Raw genomic sequence first — 15,023 nt, 5'->3', positions numbered from 1 at the left:
AAAGTTCATGATGTCCATAACCATAGCAGAAACCAACGTTCCTAGGACTTAAATATGTTATATATATCACATCAAAACCCCTCCATTTAATTTGCTTAAACATTACGACAAACAATTTAAATTCTTCAAAGCCGTAAACCGCATTCAAATTTAATTTTAATTCTTATGATGTTCAAGTTCCTAGCATGAATTAATCATTCTTGGGTATTATCCTACTTAATTAAATCATTTAAAACTATCCAACCAAGTTTAAAACAACACTGGAGCCCTGAAATCTCAAAAACGTCAAAGAAATACATTTACTGTGTATTTACAAAAGAAGAGCCGGCTCCAATTTAAGGTAGAGCCGGCTTCACTCCCCTTGGAGCCGCCTCTGCACGTTGTCGAGCTGGCTCCACTTCAATAGAGCCGCCTCTATTGAAGGGTGGAGCCGCCTCCACTCTCCCAGCCTCCATTTTTCCTTCTCCGGCGTGTTCCAGACCCTCTGTCTTCCATTGCTACGGTTCTTTGGTGTCTGAACTAGATCCTAACACATTCCCAACATGTATACAACACAATATAAATCACAAATTTCAATTGAAAACCTCTAATTGGGTATCACAATTCAAGATTACACAATTTACATAAAACTGTTGTAGTTTAAAATTGGCATGAAATCTGGATTAGTTTTAAAAATAGCATGCAATCCAACTATTAGTTTTAAAAGTTGAATTAATCCCTGGAGACTATAAAGAATACACAGAACACAAGTTTACAGGAAGGAGATGGAATGAAACTTGCCTTTAGGTTTCGGTTGAAACCTATTAACGTCGTCTCTAAATTCTCCGACGACCGCCGACTGTCAGTAAACCTCCTACCGCTCGGTTTCAATCCCACAAGCCATCCATTCTTTCCTCCTTGGTAAGACCTTCAGTCCGTGGCCGGAATCCTAACTGGTTTTCCCTCAGTTTCCACTTTCTACTTCTCTCTCCCTCCAGTTACGGGAAAAGGGTTCTAAAACCCTTGCAGACACAAAGCTTATATATATATAGGCTCCTTTAAAACCCTAATCCTAATTCCAGCTTAATTAGGTCGGCTAACCTACTTACATAAAATAAAACCCTAAACTTAATTATAATGCAAACAATGTATTAAACAAATGACTAGACAATTACGTCCACCACAACGCACATCTGTAATTACAATTAAAACAAAGAAATAAAGTAAAGCAAATAAATAATTATAATTAAATAATTAATTAAAATAAATACACAATTAGACAATTACGCAAATAAACACATAAGTTACATAAATAAAAATGCACCAGAAATTAAATTTAAATTCCCATTTTATCCTTTTGAAAACTAGGGGTATTACAAGCATCCTGAAGTGTCATAGCAAAAACTCTTCCCTGGGCTTGTGAACCACTTGTAGCTCCCCTACCTCCTTTTAACTAGCTCCCCTGTGCAAAACCTTTACCAGAACCAGTAACACTACCCACTGAGGTCACTCCTGTCAACATAGGACAATCTCTCTTCCGATGACCCGGCTGATGGCAATGATAGCATTCTTCTGCTTTCAACGCAGGACAATCTTTCTTCTGGTGACCTTCCCTTCCACACTGAAAACATCCTCTGCCAATACCACGTCCTCCAAAGCTACCTTGTTGTATAGATTGTTGTTCAGAAAGCCCTTGACCTCTTCTACTACCTGATGTCTGCCCTTGAGATTCACTACCCCTTCCCCTTCCATACCGCGACCTTTGACTTTTCTGACTTGAAATTCCTTCACCTCCTCTTGATTATGATGGCTCAGATTTATTTATTTTGTATTGTTCCCATTTTTCTTGCAATTCTTTCACATCCCTTTCGGCAATCATGGCTTTATTCACAAGTCTGTTGTAATCTGTTTCCTCAAACACTGAAACTCTGGACTTAATATCCGCCTCTAAACTATTATGAAATTTTGTACATTTATCTTCTTCATTTTGTACATTTATCTTCTTCATTCTGTACAAACTTGGGTGCAAACCTCGATAAAGCTGTAAACTTAATTTCATAATCAACTACAGACATTCTATCTTATTTTAGGAGAATAAACTTCCGTTCCTTCTCTTTTCTGTAAATTGGAGGAAAATATTTCTAATAAAATGCTTTAACAAATGGGTTCCATAATATCACCTCTTTCTCTCCTGGAATGAGCAATAAATGTTTTGTCGTGTCCCACCAATAACTAGCTTCATTTTTTAACATAAATGTAGCTAAGTTTACCTTCTGGTCTTCTGCTGCACCCATCACTGCAAATATCGATTCCATTCTCCTTACCCACCCCTCTACTTCTTCTGGTTTGGTAGAACTTGAAAATTCTAGGGGTGTTAACTTGATAAACCTCTCATAATCTGAGCCTTTCTTTCCTTTCTGTTGTCTTTCCAACCTTTCTTGTATCATCATTTGACTTGCCATAAATTATTTGTTTTGTTCAGCCAAGTCGGTTATAGTCTTCTCCATTTTTTGCATACCAATTAAGTACTCATGTTCTCTTCTCATACCACCCTGAATAGGTTGTTCCACTTTAACCTCAACAGGAACATAAGAGGCTTCTTCCTCGATTCTATGATAACCATTTCTTCCTTCCATTACTTTTTATCTGCAATAAATCTCAAATATAATAACATATATATATGATACATACTCACCACATATATTTGTTAGTATAAAATCAAGTCAAAGAAATGACTTTACTACACACTTCCTATTGCCACTGCCAGTCTAGACTCTTACTACCTCCAGAACCTAGAAAACCTAGGCTCTAATACCAAAAGTTGACACACCCTAACCCAATTTACACTATTTAATAAATTGAACAAATTGGAATTTATCTAACCATCTACATTGACCTCATTAAACATGACATCATCATATATCAGAGTACCTACTTAACAATTTATAATCTAAAAACAAATTATAGGCCTGTTACGAAAATTCTGACAAACTAAATCGTTAACGACAAGTTACACTTTTAAATACTACTACAATATTTACATCTCAAACAAAAAAATGTTCCATTATTCCTTTCCCCATTCCCACTCAAGATTCTGGACTTGGCAGTAGCAACCCAACCTGATACTTGATACCTGAAAAATATATATATATATAAATATGGAAGGAATGAGCTTAAAACCCAGTAAATGCAACACTATCACATCAGAGTAATATAAACAAATATTATCTAATAACTTCAATTAAAATTCATTAACATAGTACATGTATTAAAATATAGTACTCTCCTTTTAAGCCAGAGTATGGACCTTATTTAAATATAGTACTCTCTTTTTTGGCTAGAGTATGGACTAAGTGTAGTATTCTCTTTCTAGGCCAGAGTATGGACCTTACATAATATAATACACTCTTTCCAGGCCAGAGTATGGACCTTATATAATATAATCAAGTTATATATATATTCATCTTCAATTCACATAACAGCTTCAATACTTCAATTAAACATATCCAAATATAAACTTCCAGTGAGTACACTCACCTTGGTTACTTTCCAAATTATTTATTTTTCTTTCGGTACTGTCGATGTGGTCTTTTCCTTCTCCGTGGCTGAACATTAATATAATCACGTCATATTCATTTCTAAAGAGCATTAAACAATATTACTCATTTTAATATTAAATCCTCACTATGGCACACAATTGAAATAAAAGTTGCAATCATAAAAATTTATATAAGTTTTCCTTGATAAAACTCCAATCAAATCAGAATTATATTACTTCACTCAATTTATCAATGCAATTAGAAGAAAACTAATGGAAACATGATATTAATTTAAGAACAGCGCAGTACTTTAATTATTTGAGTAATTAATTCCATACTCCTAACATAAAAATCTCAAATACAAAAATCTCTATCTTTAAAGTTGGTTTTCCTTCATTTCTCTAGCTTTCCTTATTTATCTCCTCCTCTTCCCCTATTCCTCTTTTCATTCCTTCTCTGCCCCTTCTGGTTTCCCTTTTTTATTTCTTTTCTTTTTTCTTTTTCTTTTTTCTTTCTTTCTTCCTCTTTCACTAGCGGTTTTTCCCCCACATTATTTCACTGATACATTTTATTAACTTGTACCAATCAACAACTCCAGCAACTAACCATTATCTCAACTTAGATAATTTAACAATTGAATAAATCGAGTGAAATAATCAGGATATATGCAATTTATGCAAAATCCCTAAATCAAGTTATACTGATTGCTAGGAAAACTAAATAATAATCATTACTTCTAAAATAAATCTCAACTGTTCTAGACAATTGAATTGAAAATTCCACTTTTGAACATTTAGAATAAATTTCTATATAATACTCTCAACCCAGCAAGAAGTTTACAACCCAGTTGAAAGAGGACAATTGAAATAGAATTTCTTTCAAGAACAGTTTATCACTTCAACTACAGGAGCTTCCAATCATAAATCTATATTATGAAAAATTTTAAAAATAAATATCTATATACCTGCCCACTGAGCTTTCTCCGGCACCCTTTCCTTTTCTTTTCTTCTTTATTCTCCTCTCTGATTCGATTTCTATAATATCTCTCTATAGTTTATTATCTGTTTTCTCATATTACTATCTATAAATGCACTTGAAAAAGAAAGCGTAATTTTTGAAGCCCCTGCGAACTACCCTTGTAAGCTGTCAATAAATGCATATACTTGCTACACGTGTTACAGGTACAAACACCACCGCCTTAATAAGCTTCTGGAAGAAATTTTAACATACTAATATTATCTTATTATGTATACAAGCAGCAGTCCTCAAAACAAGCTTTTTACTGAAGCTTTATTATCATGTATAAAACACACACATCACAAATAAATAAATGTTTTAAGTGCCTTACTGATGTACTGGCAAGACATATTGTTATCAAGGAATTCCCATGCAAATCTTAGTGTTTAACATGTGTCACACTAAGTCATCAAGCTAGCCCACGTAAAGCCTTTATCAATTACTTACTAGAACATAAAAATAGGCAACATAAATTCTAGAAAAGAAATTCTAGAATCTGATTTCTACCCATCACACACACACACACACACACACGCAGATATACATATACCAAGCCATTTAGCATTGGAAGAAAATAAAATGATAACATGAAATCCAATCATAGAACTTTATTATTTAATTACTTTTCTACTACTCCATAAAATATCCATATTTAAAATATGTTTAATTAAAAATAAAATTAAGCTAATGAAATTAATTTTTGTATCGGGGTCTTACATAAGGGGTCAAGAAAAATAAAACATTTTATTTTCTTTTTTTCTCTCATGTTCAGCAGCAGCCATGGCAGCCCAAGGGGCTGCCACCTTCTTTTCTTCTTTTGCACCTTCTTCCCTCGTGTAAAATGTCGTAGTGCCTTAACGTTTATCGTAGGCCTTGGCGAGACAGACCTTTCCCCCTTATTAGAAGCCGATTCCGACCATTTTTGAGTTCGAGTTCGAATTTGGATTTTCATGGTTCCTCAAAGGTTAAAGTTGCTTCCCTAGTTGTCCCCGACATAACGTAGGAGTATCGTCGAATTCAGAGCGTTTTCGTTTCGGTGGGGATTTGTGATTTCATCACAAAATGAGGTAGATGATGTTTTAGGTTTATATTTATGCTGTATTGATTATTTTCCAAGCATATACAACTTGTAAGCATGCCTTTGTATTAATTATATGATTTAATTTAATTATTTTCTATGGATAAGATTTAATTCTCATGGTTGTATATAACTTGGAATTAAATTGTGGCATGCTATTAAATTAAGCATTGATATACTTGTTAACATATATTAAATTGAGAGGATTTGAATAAGTATTGCAACTTTTATTTAATCTTTCATTTGAATGAAAATTTAATTCACATGATTGAAAGTAGTTTGGAATCAACATGTAATGTGATATTAAATTAGGCATTGGTATGTTCTCTAACATAGATGAATTTGAGAATATTTAGAATTATTTTAAAATCTAAAGAAAATTAATTAATTAGATTAATTAATTTTATTTTAAGTGTTCTAATCACTTAATTGGATTTTTGACTTGATATTATTGATAAGCTTGGCATGTTCTATTATATATATTAAATAGAGAATATTTGAATAAGTTTTGAGAACTTTATTTGTTTATTTTTTTGGCATTAAGTTTAATTTACATAGTTGTAACTAGTGTATAATTAACTTATAATATGATTTTAAAGTAGGTCTTGATATGTTCATTAACATACCTTGAATTGAGAATATTTGAATGAGCCTTGAATACTTTATTTAATTATTTTCTTGTATGAAGTTTAATTCACCTAGTGATGCCTAGTGCAGAATTAACTTGTAATATGAAATTAAGATAGGCCTTGGTATAACCTTTGACATTTGTGATTTGTAGAATATTTGGAATTTCTGTGTAATATTGAGAATTTAATTACTTAAGATAATTAAATTCCCTTTTATGCTTCCATTGAGGTAATTAGGCATTGATGTTGTATTCTTACTTAATTTGTAATTTAGAACTTGTAGTATGATTACATGATAGTATTTCATGAGTTGAAGTTATGATTTAACTTTTAAGTATTCACATTTTATTTATATGACATTTAATATGCCATTGTAGCTTAAATGTCTAGGGCATGTCTTGTGTGTATTCCATGATTTGGTTATGTGTGGTAATTAATTTTGGTGCATTGTGTATATGTGATATACTTGTTGCACAACTTAATAATTTTTTTTGGAAAGCTTGTATGGACATTGAAAATTGTTACGGCTAAGGAATAGCTCTAGTATGGAGGATGAGAGTTCTCTCTATTTCATATAGTGCGCACCAGGTGGTGCCCTGAGGACTAATAACCCAAAATCACCAGTATAACGGTTTTATTCCGAGTTTAGTTGCGTACTAGATAGTACCTTGCGGGCTAGTAACCCGGAACCACTTACTTGGTCATTGAGACTTTATGTCATTTGTCTTTCCGCCAATTGTTGATTTTACATTCAATTCCTAGTTGTAATCTTGGATTGCTTTTAACTTATACTAGGATGTATGATACTTCATTTCTTGCATTGTATACTTGGATTTCTATACTTGTATGCTATGTATATCAACATTGCTTAGTATACTTAGAAATGTATACTTTAATATATATATCGTTCTTTTATTTCAATATTGCTTAGCATACTTAGTATGTACACTTGTATATTGATATTTTACTTTCTAGATAACTTAGTATATTTGTATCTTGTATACTTGTTTTAAGTGCTTTTCAATTTTAATTGTATACTTGCGTACATATACTTGTATATTAAATGTTTTGTTAAGTGTACCACATGCTCCTATGTTGTTTAAATTGCATGAATGATGTGGTTTATGCTAGGAATACTCTAGGTAGCTTAGGATGCTCCCTGAGTCTTACATTTGACATAGACGCTAGGTGACGTGACTGTATGAATTGATTTGTATCAACTTAATAAGTTTGTAAAACGCTAGGTCTTTGCATGCTCATCTCCTACGAGTAGTTTTATGTTACTCAATCACATAGTTGGGACATTTTTCAGGTACATGAATCAAGGTTCGAGACTCTCATTATGCTTGGATGATTTGTAAACTTGAATGTTTCAATTCTTTTAAAGGTTGGTTTGAAATGCTACTTGTAACCTTATATGTCAAAATGTGTATATTTGATTCTAAACATGTAATGTGTACATAAGTACACTATTTACAATGTATTTGACATGTATGAGATGAGGCCATACGCCAATGATATCTAATTTGTATTCTATGCATTTTCACTTTCAAAGTTTATTATGAAAAAACATAATAATAATAATAACAAGTCATTACTTCACCATGTTTGCATCAAGTATGGAAATTCCATTTTTATTCTTTCATAGGGTTTCATTAATCATGTATGAAGTGTGGCAAATAGCTAAACGGTAATTTGAAATTATTTGTTAATTTTGGTTTTCAAATTTTCCATTTGTAGTTCATTTTAGCCATTTTTTGCCGTCAAGGGGTCGGATTTTGAATCGGGTCTTTTCGGGAGCTGCAGACCATTCCCGCGTGCTCAAAATCATTATTTACATTTACGTGCATGATCGTTTTCAAGTTTAGAGTCATATTTTGCAAAATAAGCATCCTATGGAGTCATTTTGACATTTTTTTGAACAAATCTAGTTTAAGGGCATTTTGGAAATTCATTTTTGAAAATAAACTTCGACCTTGACATGGTCACTTAGAAAATGTGATTTTAGGGGGGGGTTTCTTCTTTGTGTGTTTCCAGAAAATGTCGTCTTGGTGCCGAAAATCCCATGCACAGTTAAGTTTTTTTCTGTTTTCATTTTAGCAGATTTTAGGCACCATTGACCTGAATTTCTTGGGGGCATTTTAGACATTTCATAGTGTGTTTTTTTTCGTTTTCTTCCACGATGGCAGGTAAAAAACTCGATTTCGGGGGGGGGGGGGGGGTGTTTCTACTTCGTGTTTTTCTAGAAAAATTTGTTTCGGCCTCCGTTTTTGCTCTCAGTTTTGGACCTTCAATGTTGTCAAAACATTATTCACTGCCCAGATTTGAAATTCGAAAAGTTTAATTTTATGAAACTTTGAAGCTTCATATCTTTTTCGTCCGAACACCGAATCAGGTGATTTTTTATTCTAAGTTTATTAATTTTTCCTTGTCTATCCAATGGTATGCACAGTTACATCCAGTTCTATCTGAAAAGACTATTTTACCCCTTGTCAAGTACCTTTGCAGCACTAATTTGAACCCTGAAAGTTTAATTTTATGAAACTTCATATCTTCTTCGTCCGGATTCCGAAACAGGTGATTTTTTATTATAAGTTTATTAATTTTTTCTTGTCAATCCAATGGTATGCACAGTTATATCCACTTCTGCCTAAAAAGACCATTTTACCCCTTGTCAAGTCCCCTTGCCGCACTAATTTGAAACCGAAAAGTTTAATTTTATGAAACTTTGGAGTTTCATATCTTCTTCATCTGGACTCCGAATCAAGTGATTCTTACGTCTAGATTTATTAATTTTTCCTTATCTATGTAATGGTATGCTCAATTGCATCCCGTTTTGTTTGAAAGACCATTTTACCCTTGGTTAAGTACCCTTCCCATTTTTTAATATTAGCTTCCGCATTTGTTTCTTTTGAGTTCCTTGACTTCATGGAAGGTCACCTTGGCATCTTAGGGATGTCTTATATCCCTAGAGACCTTGTTTCTATATTTACTTCCTTATTGCGGATCCGTTTCGGGTCATCTTACGGGTCATCACAGGACGCACTGGCTTGAAAAATCAGGGCTGTCACGACAAAAGTGTGTGAACTCAAGTTCCACTGTGAGGTCAACTCCCACATGCCAGAAAGATTGTGAATGATGTTTAGCCGGCGAAATAAATTTATACAAGACAAAAAACTCGTCGCGGTCAAAGTTGCCTTATACGTTGTGTTAGCAAAAATCGCATCAGTCCAAGCCTCCTAACCATGACTAGGGCTAATGTGGTTCACAAAATTCACATAAGACCATGGGTATCTCCCCTACTCAACACCAAACCTCAAAATAATGTTTGTAGGGATGCTCGAGGATAGGGGAATGTCAACCTCCTCCTCCATCAACTCTACAACTTCCAATGGCTCACCGGCAACCACAACCCTTTCTAACGGGTGCCAAAACATATCATTTTTCCAAAAGAATTGTACCCGTCACCATTCCGATTCCATCGGCACCTTCTGTGGTGGATGATCTTTCTTGCTCAACTCTTGCTTCTTGCTTCTTGCTCACCATGATTAACACTACTACAAACTGAGTCAACAATAACAAAAAAAACTTAACCTTTGCAAACTTTCCTTCGCCGGCGACACTGGAGGAAAAGACCATACAGTAAAGCCAAGTCCTCTCTCAATAAGTCTTTTCACCAATAGACCCCCATACTGTCATTTGCCCCTTTTTAAATGTCCTTTCACCTCGGGAACTCCCATAGTTGAAACGGCATCAGGCGGCGCATTAATGACTCAAGGCGACCATTCAATCTCGCGTCCTTTCAGTTTCTTTGAACAAATAAATGACCTAGCAGTTTAAATCTTGCACGCGCAACGATACATTACGAATCGTCGCACGTGCAGGGGGACAAAATGTGGGTGTCACTTATCAAACGCTAACGTTGCACGTTGACAAATCAGCACAACCCTAACCAAGGCCCCGTGGCGAGTTGAAAAGTGACATGGCACGTTGACAAGTCAATACAACCCCAAGTCCTGGTATCACACTAGGCCCTCCAAGCCTCGGGGGACCAACCCTTGAGCACTCCAAACCCTGGTATCACACCAGGCCCACCAAGCCTCAAGCACTCCAAGCCCTCGTATCACACCAAGCTACCAAGTCTCGGGGGACCAACCCTCGAGCACTCCAAGCCCTGGTATCACACCAGGCCCACAAAGCCTTGACAGATCAACCCTCGAGCGCTCCAAGTTTTGGTATCACATCAGGCCCACCAAGCCTTGAGGGATCAACCTTCGAGCACTCCAAGCCTTAGTATCACGCCGGCCCACATGTCTCGACAGACCAACCCTCGAGCACCCCAAGCCCTGATATCACGCCAGGCCTACCAAGTCTCGAAGGACCAACCCTCGAACACCTCAAGCCCTGGTACCACGCCAGGCCCACTAAGCCTCGAGGGACCAACCCTCGAGCGCCCCAAGCCCTGGTACCATACCAGGCCCACCAAGCCTCGAGGGATCAACCCTCGAGCGCCCCTAGCCCTGGTATCACACTAGGTCCACCAAGCCTCGAGGAACCAACCCTCGAGCGCCCCATGCCCTGTTATCACACCAGACCCCCTAAGCCTCGAGGGACCAACCCTCAAGCGCCCCAAGCCCTGCTGTATGTGTGTGTGGTTTTTTCCCACCTCAATTTCGTTGTGTAGAAATTTTAAAATTAATAGTGGGAATTTTTAGATGTCCAAGAATCATCTTAGAAAGAATAGTGATATTAAATACTATTAAGAAAAAAATGTTTAAAAAATTTATATACATAATTACTTATCCAAAAAGAAAATTATATATATATATATATATATATATATATATATATATATATATATATATATATATATAATCAAACATGTACGATCTTGGAGCATAATAGCATAGACAGATAATAGATTATAGATAAATAGAGTATAGTTTAAGAGAAAAAATGGATAAACATTGGTCAATCTAAAGTTTTGGAGTCAATTTCATATGCAAAAGCACAAAAGCTATTTCACATTACATTTAAGTAATAATATAAAAACACACCATTGGACAAATACCGTTACATAGCCAAGGCTGCACAACACTTAGACCTAGACCATTATGCTTCTAAACGGGAAATGGCCGGCCATTCTTCTGGTCTCAAATAGAAATCCAAAAAAGTGAAAAGATAAAAAAAAAAAGAAAAAAAAAAAGAGTAACTCCTACATAAAGATATTTGCTTCAATGAAATGAAGCAACGGTTGGCATTTTTTCATTTGGAGTCAGAGATGGGAGCAGAGTTAATGTCAACACGCCGCTTACCGCCGCTGCAACAGCTCCAGCGACAAATGCGGGTAGGTTACCGCCACCAAAGAGAGCATCCCACGGTCCACTAACTACCGATATGAACATCTGTTCAATATTGAATAGCCAAAATTAGCCAAAATTTAAGATACCAATTTTGTTTGCCAAATATATATATATATATATAATCATGACCCATACCTTACACAATTCATGAAGTTACTTTTCATGTGTTGGGTTCACAAATCAAACATGACATGCTATTAAGTCAAACATTAGGGTCACCTCCAAACCACTTGGCTTGGCCATTTTCAATTAAAATTGGAAAGTAGTGAAAGAGCTCATTCTAAAATTTGACTAGCTAGTCAGCATTTTGAAGAGAATATGAACTAATTTGATGGGACCATGAGGACTCAATAATAAGATAATAAAATATAATTATGTCTTGTTCTTTTTGGAATCATCGCAATACATTCTGATGTGGGATGGAGATTTCTAGAAGTAACTGATTATTGAATTCTAAGAACAAGCAAAAGAAGTGATTAGTCATGTTCACACTGAGAGAGAAAAAAAAAAAAAAAAAATGATCATAATCTATATCACATGATTCACATGCTCTGAAAAAACTTTATACAAACTTTTAAAAGCAAATCATTTTAATTACTTTGTCAATAATAAATGAATAATGGTTAAATAATTTATTAGTTTTTGTTGTGATTTTAATAAATTAGATTCCATTGTAGTTTAAGAATTGAGTCTCCCTCATCTTTAAGTGTTTTGCTGTGTCATTACAAAATTTATACTTTTCATAATAAATTTTAAGATTTGTATATATCAAAAATGTAAACAAGGACACACACATATATATATGTATGTATATTAGACACTGCCATATTTAAGCAATTAAAACATATAGTGAAAATCTTACTTGTGGAATACATATTGCAATATTCAGAACTCCAAGAGAAAGACCTGTCAAAATCAAACATCACAGAAATATTAGAAAAAATCCTAAAAATCCAAGAATCTCCACAATACTTCAAGATAGGTCCTAACATTACCTTGTCCTGCTCCAGCAGTGTTAGAATATATGGACGCCATAGCAAAGGGAATGCTGAAAGTTATCTACACATATATAAAACCAATATTTAATCACGCTTATAACTCCGCATATATATATATATATATATATGAAAAGAAAGTATTAAAAAGTTCACAACATGCACTCCACACTGTTAACAAGTGCCACATTCTCTCTCTCATAATAAAGGCCATTTAATATTTTAGGTTTTTAATATGTCAGACTCTGTAGATATGGTATACTGAAAAAGTGTGGAAATAGCCAAAAAAAAAAAAAAAATTTGAATGGTAAATCCTAAATTCTTTTACTATTATTATTATTATTATTATTAATTTTGGCACAAACAAAAATTAACCACTTCTCTGCAAAAAATAATAATAAAAAGAGGAAAATTTTTATAAAAATAAATGGGTTTAACTATTTTTGTTTGAATATTTTGATTTATAAGACTATATAATACTTACAAAATAAAATAAAAAACTAACAATTGATAATCTATTTCTGTTTCTGGCGGATTTTATTGCAATATTATTAACTTGACAAAAGAAAAAAGATCTCACCGCTTGAGGAATGCCCAATAACGCAAATATAGCTAATGCACCGCCCTTAATACCGGTAGGGGGCGACAGAGGCTCGTTTCCACCACCGGGCGGGTAACGCCGCGAAGACTCAGCCAACACACCGTCAACATCAGGCCGATGGCCAACAAAAAGTTGACACAACCCCACAAGCGCTTCGCGCCACCAAGCTTACGCGCCAAGAACTCCACCAAGAGGGACGTGACCCCCAACACTATCGCGTTCAGCATCAGCCCTAATGCACCCGCACGCACACCACGATCGTAAATCTTCTGGCCAACCTTCCCTCCGTACACCTCCTTCCCCATCCAATCAGTGTCGAACAACAAGAACGGAAACCAAGCAATCCAATTAAGACACGTCACCAGCAGTAGGATCCACATTGGCCTACGCAACTCCTTCACCGCACCGAATATTTCCCCGAAAAATGGTAACCGACGGACCTTCCTGTCGCCCTCCTCCTTCACTTCAACGGCATTTACCGGTTCCGGTAAGGGTTCACGTACCAGACACAGAGCTAGTATTGTTAGGAATAGTAATAATATAATGGAGAGAAAAAAACAGCTTTTGAGATTTGCACAGTAGAGATCACATGCATGGGTTCGTGTGAAAGGGAATATGCGGTGAAGGTTAGTATAGGCCCCGGCGGAGTAGCCGAGGACATTGCCGACTGCCATGAAAAAGGAAAATAAGGAGTTGGCCATTCGGGTTTTGCTTTGGCTGCCGGCGGTGAGGTCGGCTAGAAAGGCATGGCAGGGGCCTTGGAGAGTGTTATTGGCGCAGTCGAGGATCCAGAATCCGATGACGAAGATGGCGATGGCGCCGGTTTTCGGGGATTTAGTGTAGGAGTCGCCGAAGAGGTGGCCGAAGTCGGCGGCGTAGCCGATGAGAACGACGGCGATGGCGACGAGGACAGCGCCGGCGGCGATGAAGGGGCGTCGGCGTCCGAAACGGGAGGTGCATTGGTCGCTGTAGTAGCCGACGACGGGCTGGACAATCATGCCTGAGATGGGGCCGCAAAGCCAGATGAAGGAGGACCAGGTGTGGGGGATGCCGAGGAGCTGGACGTATGGGGTCAGGAGGGAGAGCTGTAGGGCCCACCCGAATTGGACCCCGGCCGCAATAGACGCTACCATTATTACCTTTTGAAGTGGGCTAGGCATCGGTGGTGATTGCTGGTGGCTCTCAAGTTGCAGAGCCGAAGCCTGCTTGTTGTTTCTACTCTCCATAGACTCCATCGCTACAGGTTAACCACTTTCTCTCTATATATATCTATTTCTCTAAACCCCTCTCTCTCACTGTGTAGTACTAGATTAAGAGCTGATGATGAGTTGTTGTTTGCCTGAATATTTATAAAGGTTTTTTGAGGGACTGCATGGGAGTAGTGCTGGCCTTATCCATTTCAGTAAAGATTCCCCCATTTACAACTCCAAATTGCCACGTCTGCAAATATATAAAAATTAATTTCATTTTTCAGGTTTCGATGATACCGGTGGCCCACACAACTCTTTTTTTATTATTATTATTTTTTGTTTTTTATGTTCAATTCTCTAGTAAAATGTAAAACACAGTTATGTCTTGTGTGTCTCGAGGAAAAAAAAAAATGTAAAACACAGTTGTCTCCTCCTCTTTTATCCCTAGTTGGATTTATGTGATCGGCATGCTTCACCAATTGATTTCCAAAATCATATTTAGGTGTAAATGAGTAATTAATATCTTATCATCGGGTAATAATATATTTATTTTAAATTCTAGATAGGGATCGATTAATAATACCAACAAATAATTACGATAACAATAAACGATAATATATGACAAGAATAAG

General features: G+C 36.0%; 1 long non-coding RNA gene and 1 pseudogene across 1 annotated transcript; both read right to left on the bottom strand.

Moving 5' to 3' along the window:
- Nucleotides 1–1,271: 1,271 nt before the first annotated feature.
- LOC132274606 (uncharacterized) lies at nt 1,272–4,603 on the bottom strand. The gene is made up of 3 exons (XR_009470482.1): nt 4,483–4,603; nt 3,517–3,584; nt 1,272–3,112 (listed from the first exon to the last, which is right to left on the bottom strand). It is a non-coding gene; the product is annotated as an uncharacterized LOC132274606 (long non-coding RNA).
- A 6,559-nt stretch (nt 4,604–11,162) lies between these two features.
- On the bottom strand, nt 11,163–14,436 carry LOC132273378 (sucrose transport protein SUC8-like; annotated as a pseudogene).
- Nucleotides 14,437–15,023: the final 587 nt, after the last annotated feature.

The sequence above is a fragment of the Cornus florida genome, unplaced genomic scaffold (genome assembly GCF_030987335.1).
Source record: "Cornus florida cultivar Cherokee Brave unplaced genomic scaffold, ASM3098733v1 CherokeeBrave_3.0.0_Hap2_Chr09, whole genome shotgun sequence".
In the NCBI taxonomy this organism is placed as follows: Eukaryota; Viridiplantae; Streptophyta; class Magnoliopsida; order Cornales; family Cornaceae; genus Cornus; species Cornus florida.
Note: the sequence above shows the minus strand (reverse complement) of the source record. Positions and strands in the feature narration are given on the sequence as shown.